Source organism: Pinus tabuliformis, chromosome 1_2 (genome assembly GCF_031772625.1).
Source record: "Pinus tabuliformis cultivar Carrire ecotype Pingquan chromosome 1_2, CPIR1, whole genome shotgun sequence".
In the NCBI taxonomy this organism is placed as follows: Eukaryota; Viridiplantae; Streptophyta; class Pinopsida; order Pinales; family Pinaceae; genus Pinus; species Pinus tabuliformis.
The window spans coordinates 627,741,086-627,762,035 of record NC_142298.1 but is presented as its reverse complement, the minus strand read 5'-3'; positions in this window follow the sequence as shown (position 1 = coordinate 627,762,035).

Here is a 20,950-nt window from a genome sequence, read left to right as displayed (position 1 = left end):
AAAGCATTAGAAACTCAAATTGAAATGATCAAAGTTGAGCTCTTGAAGAGAAATCTCAAGGTTTTTGCTATAATAGATGGCACTCCTTGAATATGGTAAAACCCTCATTTTTTCCTATATTATGTTTAACTAATAGTTTCAACATTGTGCATAGTTGAACAGGATATTAGGAGTAATAAGGAGGCACAAGAAATCATGAAAAATAAAAAAACTCATAAATTTCACAGTTTCTTAGCAACTCCCCATAGTTAAATTGGATATTTGGTACGGAATTGTTGTAGCTTTTCATGGAGGAGAATGCAAGTAAAAATCTCAGTTAAGGGAGTTCTATTTGCATGTGTTTAGCGAAAAAACATTAGTGAATACGTCAGAACTTGCAAAAAGATCAGAAGGGTGTTTTTTGTAACTTTCTACCAATTTTTTCTACAGAACTGTTAAACTTTGTTTTTCTGCGTTATAAAAGTTTTGATTGGATAACAGACATCAAGGCAACTAAATGGGCTACAAGTCATAGGAGTGTCCACATCATCACACAAAGGAATTCTATTTTTTAGGAATACATGTCAGCAAGTCATCCTCAGCATCCACGTGTCAAAAGCACAACATCATTCCATCACATTCAGCAGTTGGTTGGATTCGATAAGGTTCATCAATAGAATTTAATTGAGCACATAAATGATGGAAGAATCCTATTTGTATTGAAATTTTGTAAAACAGAAAAATCCCTACAAAGGCTCAATGTTTTGTAAGTCAAATACGATTAGGTCTCTTAGCTGTTGATCGAATCTAGTCGAGGTGGCAAGTTTTGTAAAGGAGATCTCACTCTATATATGTGTGGTTTCTTGATCTGAAGAGGGGATTGATCATGTGAGAAGGCCACTTTATGTAAATCTTTTATCCAGTTAATATACATTTGCAGCACACTTTATTTTTCTACCTGAGATTCAATTTTGGCTTTATGTTTTCTTATCATTATTTTATGTTGTTAGAAGTGTTCATAGCATATTGATTACTTGGAATTCATGTCAGATTGCTCCAACTTCTTTCAATTTGATGTGTTTTACTGTAAATGTTTACTTCACACTCGTTTAAGGCCAAAAATGTCACAACTTCCATTAAACAGTGTTGTTTGTAATTGAATTTTTTCTTAACTGACTCCATGCCCAATGGTGGTAGCCATCACACTCTCTTTCACCTACAAAATCACATAAAAATCCAGAGTTAGCCATCTGAAATTTTGAGTTTTATACAGTGAATTTCATAAGTATTTTGAGAGAGCCCTCTCAGATTTGAAGGGATAATTTCCAGTTAAAAGTTAGTTTGAAATAGTTATGCTTGGTTGGAGGTTGGCACAACCCAACCTATTCTAACCTAGTGATAATAGATACATTATCAGTTCATTTTCAAGTAAAAACATGCTGAGATCCATACATAGTTGTTATCATAAAATATACATATAACCAGATTAATAGGGACAGAAATATTATAATCATATAAGCCATGAAATCCACATATATATTAGTACATTTACACATGAAAATCAAGGGAATGAATTTCTCATTAATGAATGCAATAAACCAACTAGAGATGGGACTACCACATTCCACCTGACCATAGAATGGTTGAGTCGAAACTCTATTCATCCATTCAACCCCATGCCATATTCCAAGCATGAATGTGGGACTCAAACCAAAAGAACCAACCAAGGCATACCAAGGCTAAACCACCTCACCCTCATTAATAAAAACCAAGCTTTACCGTAATTCATCTGAGATCACTAGACCAACACATTGAACACATCATAATAGGTTTTACCATGATCTCCACCTGATCACTAGACCAAACAAGTACGGGTGCCATCAGATTTCTCCACCTACAACGTGATGAATTTCCTTGTCTCCTAGTCTGTCAGGCTTTACCGCAATCCAAACCTAGATAACTAGGCCCTAAACTAAGACCCACTCTCCAAGCTTTACCGCATATCCCAAACCTGAGATTACTAGGCCCAACGAAGAGAAAACCACCTCTTGGCTTTATCGTATATCCTTCCATTCACTGACATGTATTCCTAGGCCCACAAAGGCAACACAATCATGGCTTTACCACAACCCATAGTCTAGCTCAGGGGTAACTAAGTCAGTGGCTTTACCATGATCCATAGTCTAGTTCAAATACCACTTGGCCATGTTCTCTATCATTCAGAGATCCACCCCACTTATATTTGAATCCATTGGCAATCCAACTCAACCAAAACATGAGAATACCATCACACCATGGCTATTCAGAAATGGAAAGGCTAGGCTGAAAACACTGTTACACCTAGAAAAACCCATGCCATGATAGAAAATAATCACATGCAATACCATGCATGCCAAATATAGAAAGTAAAATACACATGCAAATTGATTCCTGCAAAGAACCCTGATCTAGCTGCTTGATCCTGCCTTTCCCTACTGTATTTTTACTTCCTATTGCTTTCTTTACCTTTCTTGATCCAATGCCAAAATTTCTCCAAGAAAACTCTAAGTGTCCAAGAGTAAGAGAGAGAGAATAATGAGAGAGCTCCAAAACTCAACTGACAAAAGGTTACCAACTAACCCTCAGAAGCCTTTTTATGAATGGGGCCTCTATTTTCTTCATTTTCCATTATTTTCCTTCAATTTCCTCCTCACATGCAACCTATGACCTTTCATCTCCATTTTCTCCTAATTTTTATTATTTTCATAAATAAATGTGCCAAAATTTTCATTTTTCCTTTCCAAATCTTTAGCCATTGCCTTTGCCAAATTCCTTAGCCATAAAAAACCAAATGAACACCCCCTAGGATGTCTTGCCCAACATTTAGCTTGGAATAAGTGTCCCATCAACCGTGGTTATTATTTTTTCCTTTATTAACTTTTATCACGTGGAATTTTCACCAAGGTTGTGACATTATAATTCAATGGTTAAAGAAACTATAAATTTTAAGTAAACCTTGATATTATTTACGTAGGGCAAGAAGACAGTGTTGACAAATCGAGGGCATCATGGTGATTGGATTCTTTAGGTAGATTTAACATAGACTTTGACATTTGCTTGTGATTTCTCTTTTCTTATTATTAGTTTTCTTATAATTTATTATGTTTCTTTCATCAAGACAAATGCCAAAACAATGAAGATCACAACAAGGGACACAAGATGTAGGCACACAGCCATGGAAAATCCCCTATCTATAGGAAAACCCAATCCTACTCTTCACTGGCAAATCAAGATGAGATAATCCAAGACCCTACAAACATAAGCAAATATTCCCTCCACCGAGTTAGCTTCGATATGATAGATTCTTTCCTTTGATCCTTCTATAATCTCAATCTGTTCTGGCACTTCAGAAGTATGTTTGTACTTTCTTCCCTACAGTTGCAATAGAATAAAAAAATCGTCTTCAAAAGTTTTTTTCCTTTTTTCATTGTATTAGTCTTCTTTTGTAGATTCCAAAAGGACCTTCTTTCTACCCTTCATATTCCTTGATTGATGGTTGAATTTTAGATCTTCTTCTTGAATCGGATGCCATCAAATAGGCCAAGTACCTTTGTTATATATAGTGGTTGGAGTCTATAATTTTGAGGCTAACATGACGATATTGAGGTCGACTTGTTAAGTGAGGAAGCTAACTTGGTGGAGGGTAGATAAGACACATAAAAATATTTTTTCTTTATTGAAAGTTATGCAAGAAGGTTCTAGAATACATTGATTTAAACATTGAATCAATATAAAAATCCTAGAGCACTCAATGTGTTGATTAGGTGCTCAATATTTAGCTCAAAAATTAAGGTTCTCAGATTGGCTCAAAAACTATACGAGTATGTTTGTCTCATCAAGACGAGCACAATGCAATTTGTTTCACTTAAAATGAAGTTCAAATGAAGGAGAAAAGGCCTGCAATTCATTTCCCTAAACAACTAAAAAAAATTGCAGAATAGGACAGAATGATGACATGGTAGTCCAGTCAGCAGTCCAGTAAACAAGGGGAATCTTCTTCAGTTTTCGCCCAATTGGGTTGTGACAAGTGTCACCTCCGAATTCGCCAGTTTGGTTATGTGACTATGAAATTGCTAATTATCCTAAGTTGGAATTTGAATTTGTTTTTATTTAAATATTATTATATATCATATATAATTATTATTTATATTATATAGTTTTTTTAAACTATATATTTTATATTATATATTAAATACAAACATTACAAATCCAAACTGTACATTTTAAACTATTTGAATGGCACATATTTAAATGTTATTTGATATGGTCAAAGTCCGCATATATATATAAATATATATATGGTATTACAAAATGTGTAAGGGACGGGTAGAGGGCGAGTTTGAACCTTTGACCTCCCCCTCCCAACTTCGATGCCATACCAATGGAACATCACGGCGGACCTTGAAAGCATTTCCCATGACATGATACTTAATGCGTACAGCACCGACACAGGGGCGAAGGGAGCCAACCCTGTGGGCTAGCCCCCACCCCATGCAACCACGTGTCAGAACCGAGGGCTGGGGCCAGCGCTAAGCGTGCCCCTAATCCCGCTTAACAGATAATTAATCTCATTTTATATTAATTAACTGGAGATTAATTTGACATATATTCTGGAGGGAGCGCCAAATTTGGTGGAACTACCAGTTTTGGCAGTGCTAACTGGATTCTCCTCCAGCTTTAGTAAGGTTTCCTAGGGAAACATTAAATGAGCCATATCTTGCCCAATTTTTGACCAATTTTAGAAAATGAATAGTCAATTTTGGATGATTTTTACCTTCTGAACTCATTGGTATAGGTTGCAAAGGCAATAGAAGAATTATATAGGTGATTTTTCCATAGGGAAGTTCGAGGAAGCTTAGAGCCACCAGGGAAGGGGGTCATACCCAGAGCAGCCAGAGTCAATTTTCAAAGATCCAATAGTCATTTTTGGATAATTTGGACATTTTGAACACATTGGTTCAGGTATCAGGAGCCATAGATATTTGTAAACATAATTTTTGCCACATTGAGCTAATACAGAGGCCCAAGCCATGGAAATTAGACCAAGGAGATGTAACTCAAGAGGGGTGAACTCCTTCATCAAAACATTGTGTTAATGTGTCTCTTTGATGGTTTGTTGCATTTTACATGTTTTTTGTTTAGTATTTCTTTCTAAAGATTTTTCTCATGAATGTATTTTTTAACTTAAGGAAAATTGCCTATTTGTGAGCACCAACAACTAAGGAAACCTCAGCACAAAAAGAAAGAAGCAATCACATATTTATAAATATGTAATTGTTATTAGAATGAAAAAATTAATCATACAAAAATAGATCAAGTTGGTATCAAAGCAAGGGTTGAATTGCTTGATTGCCTGAGTTTGTGCAATTAGGGTTTTAATGGTTGCAAAATTGTGATACTTGTAAGGTTAAATTTGTAGAAAGGAGAAGGGAAGCTATTGGTTGCAACTCCTGAGGTAATTCCCAGAAGAAGGAGAGCCACAAGGCCAAAATCTCCACCACCCAAAGTTCCAATTCTAGCTACACTTGAAACTCCTCAAGTTTTATCTTCAACTAAGATTGAAGAGGTACAAGTAATACCAATTTTTGAGCCTGAATCCATAGCCATTATGTTTGGAGAAAGAGAGCCTGAAGGTCCCTCTTCAGACGAGGAAGAATTGAAGAAAGATTTCTATACTGAGATGGTTAAAGTCCTCTATGAAGAGAGGAACACTAAAATGGTTGAAGAGAGTTCTAAACATGCACATGGAGAAGGAAGCTCAATGGACAAAAAGGATGAGAAGAAGGATTCCAAAGGGAATGGTGGAAAGCCACCTCCATCTCCACCATCCTCATCATCTCCATCATCTCACATAGCATCATCTTCCACTACCACCACTGAAATTTCCCATACTCATTCCAAAACCCCAAAAGGAAAAACTCCATTACTGAAATTGGACATAAAATTTGAAATTCCCATGTACAATGGAGAAGTGAATGCTGAAAAGTTGGACAATTGGATTCAACAGTTGGAGGTATACTGCATAATTCAGAACCTTCAACAGGACGACATAAAGATCCAGTTGGATTCGTTGAGGCTAGAAGGAGCTACACTAGTTTGGTGGGAAGCAAAGACTCAAGAGGAAATGAGAATCCATGGTAAGATATCTATCACTTTGGTTGAATTTGTTTCTACAATTAAAAGACAGTTTTATCCTTTAGCCTATATGCAAAAATTCATTATGAGTTGGTAGACTTTTAGGCAACTTAAAGGCCAAATAGTCCAATATTGTACACAGGAGTTTAGGAAAAGGGATTTGTTAGTAGGAGTGAATTTTAATTCTCAAGACACACTACTGAAATATATTGGGGGTTTACATTCCTATTTGAAACATACTATTCTTATGCTTAATCCAACTAATTTGGATGAAGTATGTGTGCAAGCCACGCATCTTGAATCCAGAGGAAAGAACACTTATGAAGAGAGTACTAATAAAAAGCCACCTAAGGGTAAGAAGAAAGAGAAAGGAGGAAAATGGAAGGGAAAGAAGAATGCAAGTGTGAAGAAAGAAGGGGAGAAAATCACATGCAAACATTGTTCCAAAGAGGGGCATGATGAAGCCCACTGCTGGAAATTGCATCTAGAAATGAGACCAAATAAGTTCAGCAATAAAGGGAAACAGAAAACCACTACTATCACTTAAGAAGATTTAGGTTCTGAATCAGGTGATGAAAACAAAATCACTGTCATGGGAATCAAAGGAAAACAATATATTATAAGCAATAGTTCACAAAATTGTAACACTACTAATACTCTAGATGAAAAGAGACGAATTGAGTTATTTCATGTAAGGGTCATATCTAAACACACCAAGATTTACACACTCTTCGATAGTGGGTCACAAGAGAATATAATCTCTGAAGACTTAGTCAAAAAATTGAATCTTTAAATTGTACCTCACCATAAACCATACCCTTTGGGGTGGATAACAAGAGACACTAGTTTACATGTTACAAGAAAATGTTTGTTTAAGTTTGCAATCACTGCAAATTTTGTCGATGAAGTAGAGTTAGATGTGGTACCGCTTGATATTTCAGGTGTGGTGTTGGGTAGTCAATATTTGTATGACCAAAAAATAGTCTTTTACCACCATGAAAATAGGTATCACTTGTTCAAGGATGGTGTGGTGTATATAGTGAGAGCCCATCACAAAAAGCTGAACATTTCTTTGGTTAATGCAGGGCAGGCAAAAAGACTAGTGAATTCAAGTAAAAGTTTAGTACTTCTCATGTTCAAGCCAAATGATGATATTGTTTATGAAAATATTGTTGCATGTAATGCAAGTTTCAATTCTGATTTGGTTGGTTCAGTTCATCAAAGTGATGAAGTATTTCAGGTTGTGAAAGAATCGTCCTTCAAGGAGAAAGAAACTTCACATGAAATATCTTTGCAGCAAGAGGTTTCTCTTTGTGATGTTAGCATGCAATGGTTGAAAAATTGCGAAGTGTAGAGACACCAATGCAATGCAAAAGTTTGTTGAACAATGGGCTCATTCAATCATCCCTTATGCCATGTTGTGCACCAATGGTTATGGTGCCAAAGAGGAATGGTAAGTATTTCAAGAAAGAGGACAAAAGGAGTAGTTTTCGCCAAAGCAAAGTTGTAAAAAGAGGTCAGTGCAAGAATATACATAACACCAAACAAGAATGGTTTGTATGGCTTTTAATGTTGTATGTTCTTTGTAGCACTTCTACTACATACATGTATTTGAATTATGGCAAAAAAGAGTCATTTCTTGAAGAAATTGTCCACTTGGGTGACATAAACATGTTTAGAAAGTTTTCTTATGCACATGTCATCTATGAAGGAAAATTGTTTGATGTTTTGAAGATATCAAAGTACAAGTTGGGTTTCACTTCTTTGATGCATTTGGGCCATGATATTGGAGGAGGTAAGTTGAAGGAAAGCCTCTCCAAGTTGGATGCCATTGTTGATTGGTCAATGCCCAAGATCGTCATTTTGATAAGAGGTTTGTTGGGAGCAGCCCAATGTTGGAGGAGAGTTGTTGTTGACATTTATTCTTTCAAAGCTCCTTGGCATGCATTGTCATGTGTGTGCAAAGTCTTCCAGTGGGGAGGCAAACAACAAGAGGCATGTGTTGCTTCAAACCAAAAGATCAGTTCAATTCTTTTTTATGCTCTTTCAAACTTGAAAGGTTCATTTGAGTTTCAGGTTTATGCAAGCAACTTCACCATCTTATTTCATTCAGAAGATTTCCATGGTGTAAAGATTAAGTTGCAGTGATCCATGCACTTTCATTGGATGGATACTTGTCAAAATTTTCACTTGGTTCGAAGGTACAAAAGAGGTATAAGCAGCAAGTTCATTGTTATGCCTTTTAGGCCTATTGGTTATGTAACTGTTGTATTCAAGTGTCATTATGTTTTACATGAAAGTTATGTTCAGAAAATTTCATACTTTCAAGATGTACAATCAGGCTTGAGTCAAGAAAACCAAGTAGTGAAATTTGTCATCCATTTGCATTATATTTTGTTATGTCATCTTGGTAAGAAGGATGTTGCTTTTGATGGCGACATGGACAAAACCATGAGTTTCTATGAATGACTGAAAATGGTGCAACAAATAGTGCAAGATCAGCTTGAAAGGGGCAAATACAAGTACATGTATTATGTCAATCATAGGTTTCAAGTCAACGGTGCAAGCTAGTGTTAGTTTTGCAAAAAAAGGCTTCAAGTTGTTGAACAAGGAGAGAATGTTTAGATTTCACATTCTAAATTCATTCCTATAGAATTTCTAAATTAGTTTCAACAAGACACCATCCGTGATAGAAGAATGAGGTCCTCAAGGAAAGTGAATGTTGATTTCCTTAGAGAGGAGCTCAAGGAAAAAATTTGTCAAAAGCCAATTAGATCAAAATTGGAAAGGTGAGGGGTTGTACCCTCATCTACTTGTTAGATAATAGTATCTTTTGGGGTCAAAAAGGCTTCTAGTGGGGAGGAATGCTCAGGTCCTCAGTATTTAGCTCAAAAATAAAAGTTCTTGGATTGTCTTGAAAACTATATGACTATGTTTGTCTCATCAAGATGATCGCAAAACAATTCGTTTCACTGAAAATGGAGTCCGGGTGAAGGAGAAAAGGCTTGTTGTTCGTTTTCCTTAACAGTTAAAAAAATTGCAGAATAGGATAGGACATAATGATGACATGGAAGTCCAGTAAGTAAGGGGAATCTTCTTCAGTTTTCGCCTAATGGTGTTGTGACAAGTGTCACCTCCAGATTCGTCAGTTTGGTTATGTGACTGTGAAATTGCCTAATTATCCTAACTTGGAATTTGAATTTGTTTTTATTTAAATATTATTATAAATTATATATTCTTATTATTTATATTATATAGTTTTTTTTAAATATATATATATATATATATATATATATATATAAATATATATATATATATATATATATATATATATATATATACAAACATTACAAATCCAAAATCACATTTTAAACTATTCGAATGGCTCATATTTAAATGTTATTTGATATGGCCATAGTCTGCATATATAATATATATGCATTTTAAACTATTTGAATGGCGCATATTTAAATGTTATTTGATATGGTCAAAGTCCACATATATAATATATATATGGTATTACAAAATGTGTAAGGGATAGGCGAAGGGCAGGTTTGAACCCGTGACCTCCTAACTCTGATGCCATACCAATGGACCATTGCGGTAGACCTTGAAAGAATTTCCCACAACATGATACTTAATGTGTACAGCACCGACAGCGGGGGCAAAAGGAACCAGCCCCCACCCCATGCGACCACGCGCCAGAACTAAGGGTTGGGGCCAATGCTAAGCGCACCCCTAATCCTGCTTAACGAATAATTATTCTTATTTTATATTAATTAACTGGAGATTAAGTTGGCAGAGATTTTGGAGGGAGCGCCAAATTTGGCAGAACTGCCAGTTTTGGCGGTGCTAACTGGAGTCTCCTCCAGATTTAATAGGGTTTCCTAGGGAAAAATTAAATGAAGCATATATTGCTCAATTTTCGACCAATTTTGGAAAATGAATAGTCAATTTTGGATGATTTCAACCTTCTAAACTCATTGGTATAGGTTTCAGAGGCAATAGAAGACTTATATAGGTGATTTTTCCATATGGAAGTTCAGGGAAGCCTAAAGCCACCAAGGAATGGGGTCATACCCAGAGTAGCCAGAGTCAGTTTTCAGAGATCCAATAGTCATTTTTGACTAATTTGGACATTTTGAACACATTGGTGTGGGTATCAGGAGCCATGGAGACTTTTAAACATAATTTTTCCAAATTAAACTAATATAGAGGCACAATCCATGGAAGCTGGACCAAGGAGATGTAGCCCAGGAGGGGTGAACTCCTTCATCAAAACATTGTGTTAATGTGTCTCCTTGATGGTTTGTTGCGTTGTACATGTTTGTTGTTCAATATTTATTTCTGGAGCTATTTTCCTCATGAATGTCTTTTTTAACTTAAGGAAAATTACCTGTTTGTAAGCACCAACAACTATGGAAACCTCAGCACAAAAAGCAAGAAGCAAGCACATATTTATAAATCTGTAATTGTTATTAGCACAAAAAAACTAATAATACAAAAATAGATCATGGGTTATTTGACCAAATGACCATTGACCCAAGCATGAAACCCTTACTTTAGTAAGTCAATTTTATTTTATAATAAAATTTCATTTTTCTTTCTTTTGACAATTATATTACATCATGACTCAAATACAATTATGAAGACCAACACTAGTTACATTCTTCAAAACTCCCTCTTAATTAGGTAGGTATTCATAATTACATATATATATAAAGTTACATGGAAGATCTCAAAATGATATGCTCCATGAAGAGTCACAACACACATAGTGCTTCAGATTAGATACCTGACCATAGTATTCTAATCGGGTGGGACTAAGGAGAACTCAAGCTTTAGCCACTCTAGGTACCATCAAGCTTTTAAGCTTTATCACTAACCTAGGTATCTAGGTGTGTATCCAAGGTCAGAGCTCCATGACCAATGCCACCCTCCCTACTTCATGATCTAAACATCAACACATAGGTCGGCCAAATGTCCTCCCGAGCAACTTGCCATAAGATTCTTCAATCTTCGCTTATAAACTAAATCATATATATGTCTACCACTTCTAAGCATGCTTCAAACATTCAATCTACTGCCCAATTATAGCCCAAATTAGTAATGAATTTTCAAATAGATATACAAGTAAACACAAACTTTGGGGTCCTCAATCATCAAGATGCTTCTTATATCATCATCAAGTTATACAAATACAACTTGTTGGAGGATTTCTTCTTACACTTCTTTAGTAGAATCAAATACAACTTCAATATTTCTCAAGTATTTTTCACAAACATCCATCTGTAGTTCTTTTTTTCATCCTTTGGTTTCTATCTTTCTTTAAGGTACTCATTATGACTGTCATAATATGCCCTCCCTCTTAACTAGGGAGATATATCTTTTCTTCTAACCATGCTCCCTCTCAACTTAGGGAGATCAACAACTACCTTATTTTACAAAATGAGAGAAAATTCAACCTTTCAAGGCTTCATGAAATTAGGTTCATCTTGATCATCATCATTCTTATAGCTTCCTTCATCATGCCCATCCTTATTACCATCTTCAATATGTACGTGCAAAACTTTAATAGCAAGTACAACCAGATACAAACATACAAAAGCATGAAGTTAACTATATCAAGATCATGTTACTACAATGGAAGCATCAAAGCATTCAAACTTTACACATCAAATACCTAAACTTAGTTAGCTTCATAATTAGCAGGGATCACATCTTTTAGACTTCAATTTCTTGCTAGGGTTTTGTTATAAACCCTCAACTCCATTTTCAAGACATAAAGCCTTATATATCAATAATTCAATCAAATAACAATCTAATCATATACATCTAAGGTTTCAACAATATTTTTTTAGAATTACATGTCAAACTCCACTCTGGTTTGTTGCAAATCCCTATTTTTTATCATCAAAGTTAAATCATATCAATAATTGAAAACAACATCATCATGTCCTAGAATATCAATCTCTATAAGGGTTTTGTTACAAACCCTAGATATCACAAATTAAAACATTAAGATAGCATACTTGCATACACATATCTAGGATGCACTAGCATATCAATATCTACTAGGTAAACCAAGAGCACTAGATTGAATCATTTTGACCAGGATAGGATTTCGAGAAAATAGATGTATATACACCTAGGGTATCATTCCTAGGATCTTGCATTAATTATTACAAAGGTTTTTTTCATAAACCTTAATTCACTAATCCCTAAAAAATATTAGGGTTTCATTATATAACAATAAACCCTAAAGGACAACGACATTATTAAAACCCTAAACTTCAAAAGAATAGGATTTTATCATATGCTTCTAGACTTTAACAAACCCTAAGTAGACTAGGGTTTCAACATTATTATTGACACACCCTTAGCAAGAAGAGGCTAGGGTTTCACAGTGACCCCTAAAGGTTATGGTTTCACAAAATGACAAGAGATAGTATAATGAGGGTAGATTCAATATAATGTTTAATTACCCTTAACACTAATCTCTATGATTCAAGACCTAGACATAAAGATTTTAGTAATGTAACGCAAAATTTTAAAAATTCTTTAATGAAGAAGCTTTGCTGAAAATATTATAGTTTTAGACATAATTGGAGTTGCTCTTTTTACAAACCTTGTAGGGTTTCCTTTATTGAAGTATTCCTTCTGAATTTAGCAGTAATATTTCATGCCTGCAATGTTCATAAACAAGTACAACCAAGAGAAACATTCGATACTAAAAACATAATATTAATTTGCAATGATGAAGGATGGGCTCCTAGGGTTTCCAAGTACAAACCCTATATCTTGAAAAAATCAATTTATCTACTTCTTCAATCAACACTAGGGTTTATTCTATACCCTAGATTACTTACAAACTTTAGAAGTCAAGAGTAATGAGTGATATATGACTAGAGTTTTTCATGTGCCATTTAGAGTTTTCAATCCTAGATAAGAATATTTAATGTAATGGAAACTACAAACCTAGATTCATATGAACCATTAAATCCTAAGACAATTCACATGAGATACTTATTAAATGAACATGACATACCTCATAGTTATGTGCCTCAGTCCTTCATTAGCCAATATTTTCTTTATTATTTTTCAAGACTGTCGAATTTTTCCTTCAAGAGGTACTGCAATTATTCATACACTGCTAATTGATGTAGATGGTTTCCTTTCTTAAGACAAAGATGGATTTGCTTTGAACTAGTTCCCAAGAAATGCTAAGAAAGGTCTTCTCCTATTGATGTAGAAAGGAACACCTATAGCTCTTCCTTATAGGCTGCTTTTAAATATTGAAGTGAGTTCTTTAATAGGTTTACTCCTTTTATTAAATATCCAAAATAAATAACCTCATTTCTCCTTTACTTCTAGTTAGGTCATAATTGTAGACACCATATGTTTCCTTTAGTAAGGAGGATTGCTTCCTCTATTGTTCTTGTTAATAGGGTTGATTCTTGGAAATTCAAAATATATTTACTAGATACACGAGAGACTAACAAATATATAGATATATATATATATAGGGAGAGAGACCCTATGATTAGGGATTGATTTATAGCTTACAACCAAGCCTAAAGATCTTCATACAATACAGTCATATTTTTATTTGAAGAAATGTCCTACAAAGTATTTTTAGGAGATGGATATATGTATATGTCCATAAGTCTATATCTTGTCATCACAGGAGTCTCAACTCTCTTTTCTAAGTGATTGTTGCTTTGAGTTAGTCTTTGCAATTCTTCTTAGATACCTCGATCTTGGATCCTTTATTTTAAGGAGTTGTAAGAGACACCTTAAAAACTAATTTGGTCACCCCTTAATTAAGCACAAAACTTCTGAGAAAGTATTATAATTTCAAATCTCTAAAAATTTTGATTTCGGACCTTCGCTTTTATGTTCATATCCTCTCTTTCTCTTGTAATAGGCTTGGACTTAAATAGGTTATATGCATAGACTTTTGATCCTCAAAAATAGATCTTTTAGGCTCCTCTTTTTTATTCTTCAGTTTAGGTTTGTAGCCTTAATATTTTAGGTCTACAATCAAATTAGAGAGGTAATGTTTTATAGTCGTACCCAAGATTTTGTTCTACTTTTTTTTTTAGTGTGGTTCACGAAAACCTTGGTCAGTGAGTGGTCGCGACATCCACGAAAAAATCTGGGCTAATCGCCCCTCGGCCTACTGGAAAGACCTAGCCCCAAGGGCTTCAGGCAGAATCGAACCTGTGACCTCCCGATGGTGAGGCAAGATTTAGTTCTACTACATTTAAGGAGCTCAGACTTATGAGAATGATGTATTTTGTTTTTCTTTAAGCTTTTTTGTGATCTTCTAATTTCTTTTTAAGCGAACAAACCAAGCTTTGATACCATGTTGAGAAATCAAGGGCATCATGGTGATTGGATTCTTCAGGTAGATTTCTCTTAGAATTTGACATTTTCTTATGATTTCTTTTTTCTTTTTATTAGTTTTCTTATAATTTATTTATTTTCTTTCATCAATACAAATGCTAAAACAATGAAGATCATAACAAGGGACACAAGATATAGGCACATAGCCAGGGAAAAGCCCATGTCTAGGGAAAAACCCAGTCCAACTCTTCACTAGTAAATCAATATGAGATAATCCAAGACCCTACATACCTAGATAAAGATTCCCTCCACCAAGTCAGCTTCCATATGATAGGTTATTTCCTCTAATCCTTCCTGAATCTCGACCTGTTCTTTCACTTCAGAAGTATGTTTGTACCTTCAGCCCTGTAGTTGCAATAGAGACATAAATTTCATCTTCAAAAATTCTTTTCCTTTTTCGTTGTATTAGTATTCTTTTGTAGATTCCAAAAGTGTAGAAATTATGTTGTATATTTTCAACTGCTCAAGAAGTTTTAATCAAAATCACAAGACACAAACCTACACTACTTCTCTGCAGACATTAATTCACAATTTAGAACAAAAATCTCATACATGTAAGAATAAATAAGACACATACAACAAGTATTTTTGTCTGGGGAAAGAAATCTGCTAAAAACCTGATTGTCTTCTTGCATTAATCAAATGAATAGAGATGTATTACAATTGCTTTGCTCAACTGAGCTCACCCTACAAGTGCACAACCTATCTCTCTACTCATTGAAGGCCTCTAACCCAGAGTTAGTCAAATTTTGCCTCTGCTTGAGCTCCTATTTCCTTGTGTTGTTCCTTGAGTAATTAGCCACTATTATTTCGGAAATACATTTAGTTGAATTGCGCAATTCGTTAGGTTGATCATTTGACTACATGCAACACTTGTACACTCAAGAATAGTCTATAACTAATGTTACATTTCCTTGGAATATCGACCTCAACTGGGTAGCTCTAATTCTCTGCATGCACTAACTATTTTTGGATGATAGATTAGTTAACTAGATGATTACTGAGTTTCACTAAAGTCCCACTACTTAACAAACCTTACACTAGTTCCTACAAAATTTGGAACTAGTTTAACTAAAAACAACATGAGATAATTTACCTTGATTTCTACAAATTAGCAATTGCACATGCAAAATTGAAGTTTAACTCCTCCAAATCAAATATACTGAGTAAATTGGGTGACACAAGCCATGTCATGCAAGTTATCATCATGAAAGTTGTCTGTTGATGTCAGAATTCAAATTTTCTCAATTTAATCAAGGCAAAAATCAAATTGAGAATTTCTTGCCGCAATTTTCAACACTCCCTCTCAACAAGAAAGGGATTATCAACCACCCCCATCCTGCACCTGTGGAACTCAAAATTTCGTCTTGACAAGGCCTTTGTCAAAATATCAACATCTTGTTCCTCTATAGAAATGTACCGCAACAACATTATCCACCTATGTACACAGTCCTGTAAATGGTGATACCAAATATTTATATGCTTGATGCAACTCTGATTATCACAGTTGATCACAATTGGATCCATCATCTAACCAAATAATCCAACAAGTATCTTTCTCATCCAGATTGCCTCACATGTTTCTTGACTAGTATCCATGTATTCTTCTTCTGCAGAGCTAAGTGCCACATATCTTTACTTCCTGATGTACCAAGAAATCGTTGTAGAGCCAACACTGCAAATTCCACCTGATGTACTATTTCAGCCTGACAGACTCCCTACCCAATATGCATCTGTGAAGCCACATAGCTTCACTCCCTCTTTCCATCTATACCATAGTCAAAACTGGGTATTGCCTCTAAGGTACAATAGAACATGATTAAGTTCCCTCCAAAATAACTTGGTTGGCCTAACCATAGCATGGCTCAGCTGGTTGACTACTTAGCACATATCTAGTCCTATGTTCATAAGATACATTAGTGAACCCACCAGCTATCGGTAAATAGTAGCATCCACTTCCTCACTTGAAGTGGCATCCTCTTTCATCTAGTTGGTCGCTAGAGGTGTCTCCATGGGTTTACAACTGTCCATGCAGAACCTCTGAAGTATATCGTTGGCATACTTTCCCTGAGAGACAAATAATTCCCCATCGCTTTGCCATACTTCCAATTCAAGGAAGTAGTGCATGAGACCCATGTCCTTGATTTCAAACTCTCTTGCAAGATCTGATAAGTCGCTAATCACTAGTTAAAATAAAGTCATCAACATATAAGACAATAATCAACAATTTACCTTCTACCAAGATATGATAGAGGTTTGCATCTGCTTCACTTCTGGTGAATCCAAAACCGGTGAGATAACTATCGATCCTTATCTACCAAGCACAGGGTGCTTGCTTGAGTCCTCACAGATGAGACTCCCGATCAAAAGTCTCAAAGCCTTTTGGTTTCTTGATGTACACCTCCTCCTCAATAACTCCATTTAGGAATGTTTTTTTCACATCCATTTGGTGGATCTTCCACCCCATCAATGCAGCCAGAGAAATAATTGATATAATGGATGAGTACCTTGCTATAGAAGCAAAGGTCTCCTCATAATCAATCCTCGTCAACTTGAGAGTTCCCCTTGGCCACAAATATGGCCTTGTACTTTTATATTCTTTTTTCTGTCACATGCTTTACCTTGAAGATCCATCTCAAACCCACAACTGATTTATCTGCTAGTCTTGGGACCACTTCCAAAACACTATTCTTTAGAATGGATTTATATTACTCCACCATTTCATCATCCCACACAGGTTGCTCTACTACTTCCTTGAAAGAGGATGTCTCAGTCTCTATAAGCTCGATCATTAGATCCATGTATCCATTGTACCGATCTGGTGACATTCTATGCATGCACTGATTTGAAGGAGCATCCAGATTCTCCCTCTTATCCTACACAAATCTCTCAACTTCCTTGGTCCTTTTCTTACCTTCTCTAGATGGTTCTACTTGAGTGGCTATCTCCACTCTCTTCTCCTCAACTTGTGGTTGCTCCATAACTTCCTGAGGTTCCTCCTTTAAAGCTAAAAGCTACTCTTCTGGTGGGATTTGAAGCTCCCTCTTAAGAGAGCATCGCATGGATTTATCTTCATCAAATTTTACATCCCTTTGCACAATTGTCATTCTAATGGATGGCAAGTACACATAGTAGTTGTGGGGAGTTTCTGTGTAGCCCACAAATACCCCCAATTTTGTCGTCGGCTCCAGGTTCTTCCTTAATTATTTGGAGACATGGCAGTAAATAGAGGCTCCAAAGATCCTGAAGTGCAACACATCCGAATTTATCCCCAAGAAATCGTCCTTTGGTGTAATCATGCCAAGAATCTGATGAGGACTTCGGTTCTACAAATAGACTATTGCGTTTCATGCTTTAGCCCACAAATGCAGAGGTAGGCCTTAGTCATGTAACATCGCCCTCACTACTCCCACAATGAGGCAACTCTTTCTCTCAACCACCACATTCTTTTGTGGTTTGTGGGATATTGTCAACTCTCGTCGAATGCCTTCTTTTCCACAAAATTTTTTAATTTCATTCAACATTTACTCACTGTTATTGGGAAAACTAGTGTCTATTCAAAGCTACTAGTCCCACTAAGACGGGTAGCTATCTTAGAAACAAACAGATTAAAGTTACTTATGTTTTCCTTTATGAGAAATAGATGAGAGAGAAGCAGAGAGTACCAAGCTCAATCTTTCGCTTGGCTCCTTGCTTGTTTCCTCCCTCCTTTGACAGAGATTTTCCACTCCTTCCTTACTTGTCCCGCTTCAAAGAACACCTGTAGAGTCAAAGTGGCATAATACCATCAAAGCATAGAGATCTATAACCATAAACAATATAGGATCAGATGTATATTAACCATACAAATGCATATATCAATACAAGATTCAGAGATATACAAGAATATGGAGGAAAACTCAAATAGCTTTATTGATAGAAGTAGTAGAAGAGAGGATTACAACCCATTGGTCTAACCCAGCGCCATTCTCCCAACATGAAAGCCCTCTTCACCTCATGAAAAGCTTAGATCACCAAACAATACAGTGTTGCACAGAGAAACCAATAGCACTTCCTTACAAAATACAAAATTCCAGCCTCCTTGATCTCTAGGATGAGGGACCCATATATAGATGTTTGTAGGTGGATGAGTTAGCTTCTCGGATTTTGATTAGTGTCATCTCTCTGATAGTTCTTGGTTCCACTTGGAGATTTCATGATTTCTTACTCATCCCTGGGTGAATTCAGAGAGGCAAGTGTCAAATGGGCAGTTTCTAGAAGATTCTCTGGGTTTCCACCTAGCCAACTACCTCTATCATTTGTTTTCTCTCACTCATCGCACCCTACAGAAGGGATTTTTAGTATGCATCGCACTTTTTGCATGTGGCAGGTGAGATGCATCGCACCCTTAGCATTGGGCAGTCTGTATGGTCCTGTTTTGACCAGTTCTGAGTAGTTTTTCAGGGAGAACTTTTAGGAGATGATGTAATCAGCTGACCTTGCCACTTTAGGGTATGAAACAACACTTTTAGGGACTTAGAAGCCCTTGGTTTATGGACATATATGATTGGGGTTGCAGTGCCCAAATATGTCTATAACAGTTGCCCCCCTAAAGCATGAGGTCGTAAATCTTCTGATGTCGGGTGAAATGCTTTATCATGAGGATCTAAGGTTTTTCGAACCGGAAGGTGGCCTGTAATAAGATACAATACAATACATTATCTTCATAATATTTTCATGATCTAGCTAAGGCGGGCATTCCCATGCTCAGCTTTATAAATTCATTTTCATGTACATAGGACAGACAACCGTCTGTGTGGTAGACTAATGATTCTGGTAGAGCATCATCCCTTAGCTTGGATGATTATTTGTGCAGCTATGATGTACATTTGATGTTTTTATTTTCCTGAATATATCATAGCCCAGATGGATGAAACTAGATCTGGGGTATTCAAAACTCGTTCAATCTTCGCCCGAAGTACAAGTCGATCCATGTGAAAAGATGTTCTGATGTCGAACACGAAAAGACATCGCCTGATTACCAGCGAATGATGTAAGCTATTAACATGCGCGAGTGGAATCACTGATAATGATGATGACCCTCAAGGTACTGCAGTATAATTCACGTGGTGTGAATACATGAGTCGATGTCGAACACCACGCAAAATCTTTCGGTCGAAGGCCATTGACGTAAACATGTCGCCGGAAGTGAGAAACTTGCCATTGAGGCATGCAAGCTTCAAAGTACTGAAAGGGTTGTTCCTAAATCGACTTCTTGGATAATGAGCTGATGTCGACAAGAAGTGAACCGTCGTAGGAGGGCCTTAATGAATCCCTCATCTACGACATGAAATGGAACAAATGATTTTGTGGAGGTGAAAACGGTCTGATGATACAAGGTTCAGGGTGGCGGTCGTGAAAGAATGAAGCGTGAAGGTATTGCAGCGGATGAGACATAAGCTGGGTTGGGGAAGTATCTGAGAGACTTCTTTTGAACATATTGGTGACACTGAAATGGATTGGTAGCGTTAACCCCAAAAATGGATGGTACGGAGGACCAATGGTGATATGACCGTTGAACGAAATAACCCAAACTAACTCAATCATAGTGATGGAGTGAAAGTGTCATGTTCAAGAGCGACCTGCTACCAATAAAGTTTCTTCAATTTTTCTTCCCAATTTTTCCCCAGTCATTGCTGACCAGTACCTCTTTATTTTTGTCAAGCTTGAGGAGGATAACATATGCTTGTTCTATAATTTTCCCTTTGGGCAAACCCGTCGCTATGTTTTAACGAGCCTAGTGACAGTGAAACTCGCTCTTGTCTGCATGGACAAGTTTGTCGCTATTGTTTTAACGAGTTTAACGACAACGATAACTCAGTTCTTTTCAATTTTAGAGAGTCTGAAAAGAGACGGAAAGGAAACTCCAATATTCCTTTTTCGCAATGTAATCCCTTAAGTTCAAAAAAGTGTAAAATAATATGAAAGGGATGACTTTTTGATAGTTTTAACGAGCCGAACAAGACAAGCACTCGATATTTTTGTGTAATAATCCCTCAGGTCCAAAAAGATTAAAATCTAGAGGAGGGATGGCACTTCCAATCGCTTTAACAAGCTGGAGAGGCCAATTTCTCGGCAATCTTTTCATATTTTACAAGTCAAATGAAAAGAGCTTAAAGGAGACTCATCTTTTGAGGAACGAGTGATGTTTTCGGATAGCAGCTAGTTCCGGTAAGGTTTGGAACTTTTCAATCACGGCAGTGTAAAGAAGGCAGCTAATAGGATCATTCATCGCAATTGTTCCTCAAAAGGGGTAAACAATCAAATGGAGGCATATGATCAACTAAAAGAGAGTGGAGGCGATGTTAAGAACACGACCAAGGTTTAAAAGTTGATAATTATGTGATCG